The sequence below is a fragment of the Tamandua tetradactyla genome, chromosome 3 (genome assembly GCF_023851605.1).
Source record: "Tamandua tetradactyla isolate mTamTet1 chromosome 3, mTamTet1.pri, whole genome shotgun sequence".
NCBI lineage: Eukaryota > Metazoa > Chordata > Mammalia > Pilosa > Myrmecophagidae > Tamandua > Tamandua tetradactyla.
This window is the reverse complement of record NC_135329.1, coordinates 78,672,062-78,688,742: the sequence shown is the minus strand read 5'-3', so window position 1 is coordinate 78,688,742 and position 16,681 is coordinate 78,672,062. Positions and strand designations below refer to the sequence as shown.

At 44.8% G+C, this 16,681-nt stretch overlaps 1 long non-coding RNA gene across 1 annotated transcript; it reads right to left on the bottom strand.

Moving 5' to 3' along the window:
* Window positions 1-13,016: 13,016 nt before the first annotated feature.
* Window positions 13,017-15,711, bottom strand: LOC143676173 (uncharacterized). The gene is made up of 3 exons (XR_013171885.1): window positions 15,629-15,711; window positions 13,336-13,358; window positions 13,017-13,148 (listed from the first exon to the last, which is right to left on the bottom strand). It is a non-coding gene; the product is annotated as an uncharacterized LOC143676173 (long non-coding RNA).
* Between the last annotated feature and the right edge of the window lie 970 nt (window positions 15,712-16,681).

Genomic DNA, 16,681 nt, shown 5'->3' with positions numbered 1-16,681 from the left:
CTTTCATGAATAAGGTAATATAGCATGTTGGCATAGTTTTAAATGGCCTTCAGAATTTCACATGGGTTTCTCAGAGGATTCTTTGGAATATAAGAGTAACAGAAGGAAATGTCTTATTATGGAGCTTTGGTGATCTGATACTTTCTTTGTTCCTGACTTTGACACCTGGGATTACCTGGAAAATTAATTGACTATTTTTATATAATTGCCTTGGCTATTTTCGTGCATTTTACCCATGCATCTCCTTTGACTTTTATGTGGTTATGTCCCAGCTTGCAGCAAATATTTCAGATATTTCTGGTGAAATATAATTTATCAGCAGCAAAAAGCTGAAGTTAACAATAGCAGGGAACTTTTTTGAGAACAGCAAGTCCAGAAATACCAGAAATATGAAATCAATAGCTTCTTGGGGGGAGGGGAATGACAGAACAAGTTTGGGAGCCAAGGTTCCATAGCAAAGCAAGCTTCTGAGGATTCCTGAAAAGTGTGGTTAAAAAGGTGATCTATGCAAAGTACAATTAATTTCATTTTAACAATTAAGAAAAAAATATTTAACTTAACTTTCTGAACATATAGAATACAGTCATAATAATGATTTTATCTGCTCATTAAACAGATTTCATTGAACAGATTTTATTCAAACTGTCAGTTCTTGGGTTCATTGATTTATTGGTTGATCTCCTTACAGGTCATGTGTTCTTGCTTCTTTGCATGCCTAATAATTTTTTATTGAATGTCAGACATTGTGACTTTGACCTTGTTGGCTCCTGGACATTTTCATATTCTTAGAAATATTATGGAGCTTTGTTCTGGGGTGCAGTTAAGTTACTCGGAAACAGATTAATCCTTGTAGGTCCTGCTGGCAAGATTTGTTTGCATAGGCACAATGCTAGGAGATCCTTCTGAGTGCTTTATCCAGTGCCCCATGGATCACTGGGTTTTCTGGTATGGCTGGTGGAAATAGATACTATACCCAACATTAGGTGTGCTCAAGACCCTGGTATCTCTAATTATTTGGGTGATTCTTTTCCTGGCCTCAGGAAATTCCCACACATGCATGCACTGATTTATACTCAGGTGAATACTTGCAGGGGACTCTCAGCACATCTCCGCAACTCTCTCTCTCTTTTCAGCTCTCTTCTGCCTGGTTATCAATCCTCCAAATTCTAGGCACCTTGTTTTTTCCCAGCTCTTGGCTCCATCTCCTTTTCTTATAGAGTCTGCCAAGCCCTGCCTTGCTTCCCTCTCCCTGCACCTGAGGCTGGAAACCCTCTGAAGGCCTTAAGCTGGACAAGCATAGGGCTCTACAGCTGTTTCCCATCCTCAGGATTTATTGTCCTTGGTTGCCTGCTTTCTATGCCTTGAAAATTGTTGCTTCGCATATCTTGTCAGTTTTCTAGTTGTTTCAGGCAGCAGACTAAATCTAGTCCCTATAACTCCATATTTACCAGAAGCAAAGTTCACCCCAGACTTTTTCTCTTTGTGACTTCAGACAGGGTCTTTGCAGTTAATGCATCTTGTATGGAATACCCCTACTGAGGGCCAGTTGAAAGGATGCTCTTATTTGAAACTCAGTCACCCCAAGACACTGAGAATTCAATAGTCAAGATTGAAATGTGGTTTTCAGTGCATTCTGGACTCCACCAAAATGGTAACGGGTTGGAACTCAACAAGTCTCAGGCTGTATTCTTGGTCAAAGTGCCAACAAGCTGTATGCAAAACAGTCTAATGTTTTAATGTAAAACATCTCCATTTAGAAATATGGTTCAGAATGAAAGTGAGATATCCATTACCCTAAACCTAAAAATATCAGTAAGCTTAAGAATTATCACTTACATAGATACTTGTCAATAACCAATGCTAAAAGCTTTAAAAATACTGTTATCTAATTTGTCCACTCTAGTAACCTTAAGAAGCAGATCCTACCAGATCCTCATTTATAGAGGGTGGTGATGGTAGTTGGGGCTTAAATAGGTGAAATAAGTCATCCATATTGGATTTGGTTGCAAGTTCAAAGGTGAGATTTGAACTCAGCTCTGTCTGACCCAAGAGCTTGCTGAAGAGTAACCACACCTATATTCTGCCTCCTTGTGTAAAAAAACCTCTTAATCTATAAAAATGCATTTTATATATGACACCAGAAGCATGAGCAACAACAAAAATAGATTAGATTTCCTGAAAATTAAACACTTTTGTGCCTCAAAGAACGTTATCAAGAAAGTGAAAAGGCAAACTACAGAATGCAGGAAAATATTTGGAAATCATATATCCAATAAAGGGTTTAATATCCTCAACATATAAAGACTACTACAGCTTAACAACCAAAAGACACATCAATTTAAAAATAGGCAAAGGACTTGAGTGCTGTTCTCCAAAGAAGAAATGGCCAATGATTACATGGAAAGACAATCGACATCATTACCTAATAAGGAAATGCAAATCCATACCATAGTGAGATGCCACCTCATGTCCACTATACTAGCTATTTTCTTAGAGTAAAATAACAAGGGTTGATGAGGATGTGGAGAAATGGGAACTCTCATGCATTCTGCTGGGAATACACAACAGTGCAGCCAGTGTCCTATGTGGAAGACAGTTTGATGTTTCCTCAGAAAGTTAAACAGAGAATGGCCATGTGACCAGGCAATCCCACTTCTAGGCATGCAGCCAATAGAGCTGAAGGCAGGGACTCAAATGGATATTTCTACATCAGAATTTGAGAAGCATTATTCACAACCACCAAAAGGTGGAAGCCACCCAGGTAGTCATCAACAGATGAACAGATAAAAAGAATGTGAATACATAAAATGGAATATTGTCCAGCCATAAAAGGAATGAAATTCTGAAACATGGATGGGCTTTGAAAACATCATGTTGAGTGAAATAAGTCAGGTGCAAAAGGATAAAAATATCCTATGATTCCATAGGAATCATTCCATAGGAATTTTTGCTAACATAAGCAAAAATTCATAGAGACAGAGTAGATTACAGGTTATAAAGGGCTGGGAGGAGAGAGGAAAAGGGGATTATTGCTTAACGGGTGCAGAGATTCTGTTCGGTGATGAAAAATTTTGGTAATGGATAGTGGCATTGAGAGTAAAATATTTTGAGTATAATTACTATCAATGAATTATATGCATGAAAGTGGTTAAAATGGGGAACTTTGTGTTGTATATATGCTACCACAATATAAAAAATTAAGAGTGAAAAAAGTGCACTGTCCCAAGGCCTGTGGCACATGTGATATTCTTTGCAAAGGGACACATTTGGTTCTATTTGCTCCTTAGTTGACCTTAACTTTGGCTGTAGAAATCCGTGCTAAGGAGGCAGAGATAAGTAATACCAGTAATCCAAAAATCAACATTTATTATAGAGGACAAACATAAACATTGCAGAGTATGAGGATAAAACGTGAACCGTCATAATCCCATTACTTGGGGTGTTATTATGACAAGGTAGACTCCCTGAATATTTTACAGGGCAACATTTCCAGAGCTGCACCCCATACCATATCCTGACTATAATCTTGAAAATTCTTTAGTAATAAGTCACACCTAGTAATTCACCGAAAGCATCTAAAAATGTGTGGTCTTCTTGTATCACATTAGAAATACGAGAGGGATAAGTAGGGGCTAAAAAGGATCCGTAAATTGATACTAGCTTAACACACTGGATCAAACCTAAGCAGAAATAATAATTCAGGAACACATCTCTTTTATTTAAAGTTTACACTATAAGGAAAAAGCAACATCTTCACCACCACCTCTTAAGAAGGATATTACTACTCAGCTCTGTCAGCCTGTGTTGGTGCAGATCATGTGCGCATTCGCTCCAGGACTGGGAACCCCCTAAGTCCCTCCAGAGTCCTCTGCAGGAGAGAGGTCCTCACCTTATCCCAGCAGTGCACTCTCAGACCCACCCCCGGCTCCTGTGCCCATGCGCCTCCCCCGGGATGCTGGCATGTCCAGACCGCAGCCTCTGCACCATCCTGGTCATGTGCAGTCAGGTGTGTGTGTGGGGGGAGAGGATAGAAAATGGTCACAGTCACACCAATGCCACCACCCACCACGGTGACCATTTTCAGTGCACAAGGTTCTGCCCTTTCATTTTCCTTATGAAACACACACGCGAAAAGCACATGCACGCCGGCGCTGGTGAGGGCGTGGTGACAGCGGCTCGCTCACACATTGCTGGGGGGATACACACTGCCACGGCCGCTCTGGAAAAGGGAAGGGCTGCTCCTCTTAACGCTAAAAGTGAAACTACTACATGACTCAGCAACTGCCTTCTTGGGCATTCATCCCGAAGAAATGAAAACTCATTTTTATGCAGAAACTCATAGGCTACCGCTCATAGCCACTTTAGCCCCAGTGGGTCCCCAACTGCAATAAGAGGGAACTGATTATTCATTCATGCAACAACTCAGATGCTTAAACCAAGGAGCTCATACCGAGTAAAAAACCGCAATCTCCAAAGGAACTCGGGATACTGCATGATTCCATTCACATAACACTTGTGAAGCAGCATAATTATAGAGAGGAGAACTGGTGAGTGAGAGCCAGGGGCTGGGGGTGGGAGATGGAGGGAGAAGAGGTGACATTATCAAGAGATAGCACAACAGAGCTTATGTCAATGGTACAGTTATTAATCTCGGTTGTGACTACATGAAACTGCAGACACACACACACACACATGCACACACATGGACGTGCATAACTGCCAAAATCTGAATCAGCTCTATGGACTGGGCCAATGCCCACTTTCTAGTTTTGACCCTGAACTGTACTTACGCTGGGCGTTAACTTAGGGGAGGCTGCAGGAAGGATATGTGGCAACTCCCTGTACACTTCTTTGGAATAATTATTGTTATAATTGTATTTTATATTTTATAATTATTTCAAAATTAAAACTTAGGAAAAAAGACTGTCAATACCCTTGCTGTACTAAAGAATGATATATAATTTTAGTCATTCTTCCTCCTCAAACCATTACCCTCTGCCAGTACAATTTTAAGGTTATAGTTAGAATTAAAATGATGTGTGAAGAACATTTTCTATTTTATGCAGAAAAAGATTAAAATTGATAGGCTACAGAATTTTTTTTTAAAAGTACACTGTGCATGTTGCACTGTAATGTGATTTAATTTTAGCTGTGCCTAATTATTACTTCCCCATGTCATTAACTATGCTTTTGCAGCATCATTTTTTAACGTCTTCACTGTGTCCCTTGTGTAGAGAGACTCTATTTTATTCAGCGACTTCCCTGTCTAGGGCACAAAAGCTGCTTCAAACATTTGATTGTAATAGACACTGTTGAGATCAACAGTCTTTTGCATTTCTTGATTGACTGATTTTCTAATTACTTCTTAGGATAATTTCCTGGGAGTAGAATTTCTGGCTCGAAGGTTTTGCAAAATGTGCAGGGCTTGTAATAGGCAGTCACCACTTCCCCATCTCAGGGGAAGGCACCATTGTGCTCCCAGAGGCACTGCAGAGCAGCTGGTTCTTACATCCTCATTTTTCTCAGCCCCCCACGCCCTGTTGGGGAGGGAGGGAGTCCTGTCCTATGGCCACAAGGATGGGCGGACATCCGATGCCTGGCTCTGGATGGGTAAGATGAGCAGCAGTTTATAAGTCATGCACACTGCCAGTACTGCCCCCCCACCCATGGAGGGCCACCCGAGGGTGGGAGGCAGCAGGGGTAAGGGGAGGCGGGCTTCGAAACAACCAGGGGCTGGGTGAGCCATGGTTTCATGGGAGGAGGTGATGGGTCTGTGTAAATCTACAGGCAGGCCGGGAGGGGGCGAGCTGGGTGGGGGCAGTGGGCCTGGCTTGTGGGGGGACTATGGGGGGGGGATTTCCCGTTGTGGGAGGCACATCTGGTAAGAGCAGGGGAGCTCATAGCTGGGTCTTTGTGGCCCTGAGAGGCTCAAAGATGTCCAGATAATACATTAGCTGACCTGGGGGGAGTCTCCAGCCCCAGCTGCCCCCCTTGGTTGCAGGTCAGCCCCTGCTGGAACCCCCAGGCTGGAAACTGCACACCTGCCTCAAGGCCAAGGGTTCATGAAAAAGACCCCCCTGCTGGGCACTGACTTGAAGTCATCCACCACCCCCAGCAGACAAGGGGACCTGGGGCAACAAACTAGCCCACCCCAAGCCCCAGCGGGGCTGGAGACAGGAGGCAGTTCCCTCTCTTCCCTCCCAGTGTCCCTCCTGCTCTGGCCTACTCCTCACTGTTGATAAGAGATCAACAAGTAATTCCAAGAAGATAAATCACTTACAACAACAGGAGTCACTTTTGAAGAAGAATAAAAATAAGGTAAACCTAACCATTTCAGATATTCTGGATGGCCAAGAAGAGACATAAAAAGTGTGCAGACTAAATGAAGCTTAAGGAGGGCAGGGCACAGTGCAAGAAGGGCAAGTCAATTAAATGTAAGAACCTCTCACTGAAACAGCATATGTTTGGAAAGTGCATGTGCAATTGTACAGCTCATGGAATTTCTATAAATAAATCACACAGTTGGGGACTGGTTTATGCCACTCAAACTTACACTGACGAGACTGATTTCTGTGGTAGCATATTGTTTTCCTATTGTAGTGTGTAGCCATACATGGTTCGTTTCCTTCTGATGAACATACCCATACATTCTGCTTGTATATGCTCAGTAGCAGATTCACCGGATCACAAGATATATATATATATATATATATAGATATATAGATAGATAGATAGATAGATAGATAGATAGATAGATAGATGATAGATAGATAGATAGATAGATAGATAGATATTCAGCTTATTCAACACTTTCAGTTTCTCAACAAGTATACCGATTTCAACTAACTTTTTCCTTTCTCTTTCTTCAAACTTTGGTTTTAGAAGTCTGTGAGATATTATTTCCTTGGCTTGGCCATATGATTCTCTCTAAACTGGACAAGGCTGGTTTTATCCATTTAGTCAATGAACTACATTTTTAGAGGAAATTATTTTTTACGGCATTGCCAACTGGAGCCAGACTGCCTGTCTTCAAACCCAGCTCTTCCTCTCAATAGCTTTGTCCTTGGAAAAGTTACTTAACCTCTCTGTGCCTCATATTTGTTGTCAGTAAACATTGGCATAGTAATAGTTTCTATCTCACATGGTTCTTGTGAATGCTAAATGAGTTCTAATAGATAAGGGGCTTAGAAGAGCACCTGGCACAAGGAAAGGCTCTGGCTGTGCACTACTGCTACTTTTTAAAGATGGAATCTCTGCTAAATTCTACTGCACTCCATGGGAAATCAGAATTTTATATTAGAAGGAATACATGGAGGATGCTGTGTTTAAGAAGCTTCTTCATCTGTTAAGAGAACTCTCCTTGCACAAGACACAGCAGGAGCCCGGTGGGATGGTGAGAGGGAGGGAGGCTGAGAGGGTGGGAGGCTGAGAGGGTGGGTCAGTGGGAGGGTGGGATGGTGAGAGGGTGGAACGGTGAGAGGGCAGGATGGTGAAAGGGTTGGCCTGCAGCCAGGGGGTGAGGCCATAAGAGGACTATGGTGTCACATCCCCAACATGCTTGTAGGCTGAGGGCACAGTAGAGTCGTGTGGATGGCCAGAGGTTTGGGAGGTGGGTGTGGGTCGAGGGGTGCCTCTGTCTGCTCCGACCTGAGTGTCCAGGGCTGTCTGCTGCTGTGTGGAGCCTCAGACTCCCTTCTCCCCATTTCCCTGCAGTACTGGGACTCTGCTCTCTGAGATGGTGGACATGGCACTGGGGATGAACCGAGCATCCGACCAGGGTCAGCTAGGCTGAGGTCCCAGTGAAGATGAAAAGGGCATGAAAGGCTGCAGGATTAGAGGGTGCTTGGGGCTGGGGCTGGGGAGGAAGGGCAGCAAAGGCTTAAGGGTGCAGACTGCCTGTCTGGGGCATGGAAAGTTTAGTGACAGACGGTGGGGATTGTGAATGTAATTAGCAACACTGATTTGTACACTTAAAAGTATGTACATTTGTATACACAAACATGTTGCCACAATAAAAACAGGGTCAAATGGACACATCTTCTGTTGTCTGTAAGTTATCAATGTAATGTTTTATAAAGGGCTGGGTGAATGGGCAGGCTGGGAGGGAGAGCCTGGGTGAGCCCAGCCAGGGTGCAAACTCAGTGTCCATGGGCACAAGGAGGTGGGTATGGCTGGGGGAGGGCAAAGGCCATGTGGCTCCCAGGGCAAGGCGGGGCCAAGTCCTGATGCAGTCACCGCACCTGGTTGTCCACTCAGCATGGCCACTGCCACAGGACAGACTGACCTCCGGAGCCAGGGGTCTCTGACAGCTTCTACCCTCTGTCAACGGAACCACTGCATACAAGCAAAGAGTTGCATATAGGAGGCGACAGGACAATAAGCAGAGTGAGGCCGGTAATGGAGTGGAGGTAGAAATGATAAATAAGGTCATTCCGAGATGGCAGAGCTAAGATGCAACTGGGGGAGAATGGCCAGTGAGGGCGCAAATGCTTGTCTCAGTCTCTCACGCCCCCTCCCGTCGCTGCAGGTCCTATTACTGACTTCACTCCTTAGAAGTGACTTTGATGGGCACAAAAAGCATTTTATATTAGGTCAGATCAGACTTTGGCTGTCTTCATTTTAGGAAAAAAAAGAAATGGATAAAAAAAAAAAAAAAAGACAGCTATGTCACTTCTTCCTAACAGAACGCATCCCCAATAAGCTTTTTCCTTAAAGATGAATTTTGCAAGAGATGATTCTTTGCTCCAGAGCAGAGGGGGTACACCTTGCCCCAATGTCCACTGCCTCATGCAGGACAGCTGCTGCCCCAGGGAGGACTTCTAGCTTCTCTCCAGCCATCCACTTCGGCTGCCAGGAGTTTGTCTCCACGCTGACACCTGTGCCTGGCTATGTATTTCCAAATTTGCATTTTGGATTACCTTGATCCACATGCTAGATCTGAATGCCGTGCTCCTTCACCATGTGCTGCATTTTTATGTTTAATTTAGGGTCACTGTTTTCTGGGGAAGTTTCTGTTTGGACTCATAAACCAGTAATCTATGAAAAGGAGGAAAAGATGCTTTGTTACTTTTTTATTGCATTTACCCTCCATCATTATAGCCTAAGCACCCTAGTCAGTGTGGGAGTCCGTTGTCTTCACAGGGGCATCCTCAGCCTCTGGGGCAATGTCCTGTATTCAGCAAATACAATTAAATGTATTCCATTCATGGATACTTACTAACCACTTACTAATCATCAGACATTCAAAATAACAGATAAGATCTGCTAAGTTGTTAGGGCATCTCAGCTGACCTACACAGAGCAATTCCTTGAGGAGCCTACATGAGCTTCTAAGACACAGAATAAAGTACATTTGAGGACACCCAGCAGGCTCTGCTACTGGAAATGGGGATATAAATAACAAAAAGCAGTATAGTATGTTGAGGATAAACAGTAGTTTACAAGCCTTGTATTATAACAAATTCAGTGCTTTACAAGAGATATGCCTTAATTTCTACTGTCAGAAACAACGTAGGATTTGAAGTACTTCTTGCTTGGCTGTTTTTTGTCTGCTTGTTTTTGTTTTTTAACCTGATTTTCAACTCATTTACCTTTATATCTGATAAAGATCCTAAACCTCCAGAGAAAGAGAGGTCCTTCTCATTCAGGCTTGAAATGCCTGTACGGTCAGCTCACCTCCGTGTTGTGGGTCTCTGTCTTCTGGGTCTCTTCTGCCACCAAGGCTGGAGAGCAGACCTGACCCCTTTACTTTCCTCGAAGCCCCCCCACCTACTCACCCAATGCATCTTCTACAGGAAGGCATGCAGAACCCCTGCCATGAGACCTGCTGCCCAGAGGAGGGATGGGGGCCCTGAGGTCAGACACTGCAGGCAGAGATTTCTTTCTCTGCCTTTCACTGGTTGTATAATGTGAGAAGGGTTCCCATTGCTTTCTGCCTCAGTTTCCCCACTGTGCTGGTTTGAAAGGAAGTATGCCCCCTAGAAAATCCACATTTTAATCAAAATTCTATTTCATAAAAGTAGACTAATCCCTATTCAATACTGTATGTTTGAAACTGTAATCAGATCATCTCCCCAGAGATGTGATTTAGTCAAGAGTGGTTGTTAAACTGGATTAGGTGATGACATGTCTCCACGCATTTGGGTGGGTCTTGATTGGTTTATTGAAGTCCTACAAAAGAGAATGGGAGATTCAGAGAGAGCAGAAAATGCTGCAGCACCACGAAGCAGAGAGTCCTTCAGTCAGTGCTTTGGAAATGAAGAAGGAAAATGCCTCCTGGGGAGCTTCATGAAATTGGAAGCCAGGAAAAGAAGCTATCAGATGATGCCATGTTTGCCATGTGCCTTTCCAGATGAGAGAGGAACCCTAACTGTGTTCACCATGTGCCCTTCCAGATGAGAGAGAAACTGACTGTGTTCACCATGTGCCTTTCCCCTTGAGACAGAAACCCTGAACCTCATCGGCCTTCTTGAACCAAGGTATCTTTCCCTGGATGCCTTAGATTGGACATTTCTATAGACTTATTCTAATTGGAACATTTTCTCAGCCTTAGAACTGTAAACCAGCAACTTATTAAATTCCCCTTTTTAAAAGCCATTCCGTTTCTGGTATATTGCATTCTGGCAGCTAGCAAACTAGAACAGCCACTAAAGACAATTCCCCCTTCTCGTGAATAACTCCACACCCACCTCCCTAGTGAAGGGGAGGGCCATGAGGGCGGCTGTGTTGAGGACGCCCAGGGCACGGTCATGTGTATGTGGTCAGGGGACAGAGGTTAGGGATACTGGAAAGTTCCATCCTGTTGTTCCAGTGGAAGAAGGCTGGAGGACTGAGTTGGATGATAAAGGAAGAGAGCTGAGTTGGCAAGAACATTTCAACACATTCTAGTCTCAAGCCAAAGAACATGATGGAGTGAGGGGTAAAGGCTGACACGGGAGAGTCTTTCACTTACATGGAGAATCCAGCCTGTGTAGAAATCAAAGCTCTACTAAATCAGAGTAGAGAGAGACCACTATATGAAAATTATCTAGGATGTTTAACAACTGCTCTCTCTGATCAGTATATCACCATAAGAAGTCTAGAGAATAAATGTTATATCCATCTATTGCTTACCCATATGACATTGCCATTTTATAGGTCAAAATGGTAAAAAATCAGCAGTTTCACAGAGCATGACCTAATAATGATCACAAAACTAAACAGACATAACCACCTAAATATCAACTGAAATACACAGTAATATGTTTAATTCAGGATCACTCTAAATCGGACTCCAGGACTTACTTTATTTTCAGATATCCACCCTGCCAACGATAGCATACTTTTCTTCAGAGAAAATTAATCCTTTGGGACTAGCTGTAACAGGCACCTAATCCATGGGTCAGACTAATTTCCTCAATTTGGAAACATCTGATCACTCCCAGGGGATATTTCCATGAGGTGAATTGAGAAGACTGCTCAGGTATTACATATGTTTGTTTTACTATAACTACCCACTTATAAGTGCAAATCTGCACGTGTATCGTAGTACCTCGTATGAGAGAGCCATAAACTGTGATTCTGTATTTCTAATATATTTAGCTGCAGGGCTCAACAGTGTACATCTGTCAGAATTAAATATTTTCTGCTAGCAGCTTTGGAGCTGTTTAAGCAGGTGATGGAGTACCCTTCAAAGAACACAGACAGGAAAATGTTAACAAATGATTTCAATAGGAAATGCTAGGGATATTTAAATGCCAAAACATGAAAGGGCTGCAGGCTTCTCTCTTGCTGGCCCCAATTTTGCCAACTTGGAAGCACCATCTGGGCCACCTTTTCTCACCCCCCGCAATGCCATGCTCATGCCCTACACCACCCCAGCCTCCCCAAGCCACCTGACTGTCCTCCTGGGAACTCCCGGGTGGCACCTGGGCCACTGGTGTTCAGCTGTGCACATGCATTGCCTAAATTTGAGCCCCAGCTCTGCCACTGTGTCACCCTTAAATGCCAAGCTTGAAACTCAGGGACACCATAGACAGATGTGCACCACCCTGGGAAGTGGGAGGGTCTCAGGTGGCCTGGTGACCTGCCCAGATAGCAGAGCTCTCCAGGGCTCCTCCCAGGGTGGGGTGGGGGTGAGGTGCCGGGATGCCCAGGGTGTGTGAGGCGGCAGGGGCTGTGTGTCCCCATGCATGGGGGCAGGCCTGGGGTGACCCTGTCACTCATGGCCCAGACAGGGCCACTTTGGGAGCCAGCTCGGTCACTATTGGCAATTATGCTGGGACAGGGAGCATTGGCCAGGAATGCTGGGCAGTCAGGGGTGTGGGGCCACTCGCTGAGGACCATCCCTGGGCTGCACTGTAAGGCTGAGGGACCCTGACAGCCTGAAAGCAGGGGGCACCCACCATCACAATCTCATGGGAGTGTCAGGAGTCCAGGTTTTCACAGAGCCCAGGTATTTGCTATGCACATTTTCCCAAATCACTGGGAGATTCCTCTCTCTAATCACCCTTCATGCATGTGAGTTTCCCTCCCAGTGCCCTGGCTTTACCCTGGGCAGCAGGTCTCAGCCACAGCCACCGAATCCCCATACCTACAGCAGTACTCTCAGCCTTCAAAAGGAGGGGCTCTCCCTGGAGCCCAGGGCCCAGAGGGAAGCAGCTCACAAGTCACCAAATGTCCCGCCCACTGTGGCCTGGTTTGCCTGGCCACATCTACAAAGATGAGGCTTAAGTGGCATTCCAGAAACAACAGATCTGCATCAAGACGAGTGGCCTACTGCCACAAATGCCCACGGAAGAGCTGGTGCCTTCTTCTGCTACAAATGGCAAGTTCTGTCAGGCCAAGCCCCTGTCACATTTCCTTTCCAATTAAACTCAACAACATTCCCGACAGCCTTGAGGGCAAGTCCAGTGCTACATGTGCGTGCGTGGGACTTACATGCATATACGTGTGTGGGACTTACATGCATATATGTATGTACACATCTGTTTATCCATTTAAATGTGTATTTAAATGTCTTACCTTAATTTGGACTTCATTCCTCCCAGACATTTATAAAACAACCAGCCACAGAGGTGCGAGGAGTTGGGTGTGGAGACAGGGGTCCAGGTGGGGAGGAGACCAGGGGAGAGGCTGCAGTCCTGGCCAGTGTGGGGCTCCTGAGTCTTCTGGAAAAGAGGAAGGAAGTAATCAGAGGGAGAATGCCAGCCTCACCATCATATCTGCCTGCAGTCCCTGCAGCCTGTCAGTACTGTGGGAGTATTCGCATCTAAATTAAAACCAGACTCCCAAACTCTTAGATGAGGCTGCATTTCTAAGGGGCAAACACCACATGACAGGGCGGTTACTACTTACCAGGGAGATTTTCACAGTGGTCACTGGGGAGAGAAGAAAAATAAGAGATAAATAATAACCCTGCACAGTTGGGCAGGATGCCCAGCAGGGGCTGGAAGGAGCCACCTGGATAACCAGAAATGAACCTCTGGGATCTGCTGCTTTTGTGGTACATACTGGGAATATAGAATGTGCATGTGTGTATAAAATATGTGATATATATATATACATAATATGCATACAATATTGATTTCACATTTTTTGTGAGATATAGATATAGTATAAAATTATGTAAAGATAGCAACATATATAAAAATGACAGGTTTTTTTTTATGCTGTATGCCAGGGGTCACATTTCATTCTTTTTCCATGTGAGTATCCTGTTATTGCAGCATCATTTGTTGAATCTTTTTGTTTGCTTGGTTAACTTTTGTTAGTTTTTGCTTATTTGTTTGTTTCTGGTGTAGTGCATGGACTAGGACTCGAACACACATCTCCCACATGGCAGGTGAGAGTTCTACCACTGAACTATCCTTGCACCCCCCAATAGGGTTATTTTAACTTTTTTTTGTAAAATATATACGCAGGTGCTTCTGCGTTTATATTTTATATACCATGGGACCGTCTCAGCCCTGGTTTGGGAAGCTCCCCTTACAGGTGTGCCAGGGCTGTGCGGCCGCCTGTTTGCTGGTGAAAGGAGGGCACAGGGTCTCAGGGAGCCTCGTGGCCTGACAGAGTGGGCCCCTTCACCCACCCTCAGCCTCTGCTTTACTGCCCTGTGGGGAGAGGGAGGCAGGGCCAGCAGTCCCTCTGTGAGCCGGGACTTTCCCCCCTTCCTTTCCGCTTCTCAAGAGAGACCGCAGCCAGTGGCCATGTGCACAGCCAGCCTGGGGAGCTGCTCCTGCCAAAAGAACTACAGCTTCTCTCACCTCCACCCCCCAGGGCCAACCTTAGCTGGGGACCAAGAGCAGGCACTGTCCAAGATGCATGTCTGTTTTCTTCAGTAGACTTTTATTAAAAGTAGGCCTCTTCTCTTTTGAAAGAATATTGTTTAACTTTAAATTCATGTGCCATGAATAAAATGTATTTTGATGGGAGAAAACAAAACAAAACAGTAGGCCCTTCCACTGCATCCTGAGGCTGCATTCTTCCAATTCCATTATATTACACTGGATTGTGTAAGCCACATGGTGTGAGTGTGAATGTGGGTGTTGTTGCTGGCTCATCCTAGAATGACTGGATATCCAGTCATATCCAGGGATTTATTAGATAGTTACTCATTTTTACTGCCACAGTTTGGATGGATTATCCTTGTATTCCCTCACTTGTGGTTGTAGAATCCACTTGGTAGGGTACAGTCGGTAAATGTCCAGGGACTCAGTGGCCTGGGAAACAGAAAAAGATCCAGGGCTCTAGGTGGTCCCAGTATGGAAGCTTTTCCTGTGTGACATGTCTCCCTGTGCATGGTAGTCCCATTGCAGCAGTCAGTATGCATCTCTTCCTTTCTGCTCCACCCTCCTCTGTGATGGGAACAGACTCCATGGATATGCACAGTCCCTCTTGTGGCCTGCTCTGACCTGGAGAACTCCAGCCCCACTCTGTTGGCATCTGCTTGAAATCAGAGCTGCCTCTGCCTGGCTTCTTGGCAGGACTGCCCTGGAGCCTGTCAATCTTCTCAGGAAAAGAACCCCCAGAGGTAGTGGCTCCTTGTGCCAACGCCATCCCCTCCCCTCAAACCCTAGCCCCTCATCAGGACAGGGCAGCAGGTTCTTCCAGGACCTCTAGGCCCACATTTGCTCTTTTGCTTGCAGCTTTCAGAATGCCCCACTCAGACAAAGAGGTGGCTGCATATCATTATGTAGACATAAAATGCTCAAGAATCTGACTGACTGGCTAGATCAGATGACTTAGGAGAGGCCACCAACATTTGGCTTCTTTCCTCTCAACTCTGCTTCTGTCCTGCAGGCTTCTTCCCCCGGGTTCTCTTACTACCCAAATGTCTGCTAGACCCCAAAGGGAAAAGGAGCTCTTATCTGATTCTTCCCACCCCGAGTCCTGGAATTCACATTCTGCATCCCTGCAGGACTGTGGCCAGGGGGTGGAAACTGTTGGCCACCGTGGGCTGAGCATATGCATTGCACAAAGCACTGCAGACAGAGGCAGAGGTGAAATCCACACCTCCATACACAAGGGAAGGGATGAGGAAGGTATGTCAGTGGTGGCGGCAGAGGTACAGAAAGGGGTGGCTGAGTGTGGTCAGTCAACACCAGAAACCTCCTTCACAGCATGGTTCACCAAAAGGGTCTCTACTCACTTTCTGAGATGCTGCATCACTTTCTCTGCAGGGGCTTCACAGGTTGATCCTCAGCCAAGTGGATCCAGATTCCTTCCAATCTAGAGACAGAGAAAGAATGAGATTTAAGGATGGAGTGCTGCATCTATATTTACATCTCTTATATACAGAGATCCATAATGGAGATATCAGAGAGATATACAGCTATATTAACAGAAATAGGTATGGATAAATGTTTATCCAAATCCCAAGGCTCTTACTGACCTATTGGTTCTCCCTCAAAAAGTAAAATATATGCTTACCATATGACCCCAAAAAGGCGTTTTTTGGTATTGACCAAAAAGAAATAAAATTTTTTTTTCACCATTGTTCAAGAATGTTAACTACAGATGTCCACAATAGCCCAAATTTGGAAGTAATCCAAATGCCCATCAACTGTAGGATTAATAAGCAAATTAAATCATGTTTTATTCAATAATGAAATATTCTCAGCAATATAAAGTAGAAAGAATAAAATATTGATTCATGTAACAACAAGGATGAATCTCAAAAACAAGTTATTTGTGGAAGCAGCCAAATGCCAAAGAGTAGGTACTGTGTGAATCCATACAAGAAAAACACTGAAGTGGGGGAAAAGCAGAACCCTGGCACAGGAATCAGAACCATGCTTGTCTCTGGGGTTATGCTGACTTGAAAAGGGACACAAGGGAACTCCTGGAATGGTGGAAATCTCTTTATTTTGATCAGAGAGTAGGTTTCAAGGGTATGAGTCCATTTTTAAACTCAAAAAAAAAAAAACAAGAATCCTTAGTAGAAGGTTTTTTCCTTGGAGGGGACCCTAGGGTCAAGCCATGGAGCTGTGGGCAAAGAAGGTCACAGGAAGAGAGAAAGAAGTGGGCCTGCTGTGGGCACCTGAGCCCTCTGCCAGACCACCCCATCTGCAGTACCTGCCCCACCTGGCATACTCAAGGGCAGAGAAGGGGCAATGAGCACTGCTTATCTCTAGTGTCCTTGTTCTCTGTGGATCCACAGGTGGTCTGGGGTTTCTGGATTCCCAGGCTGGTTCCCTCTAAC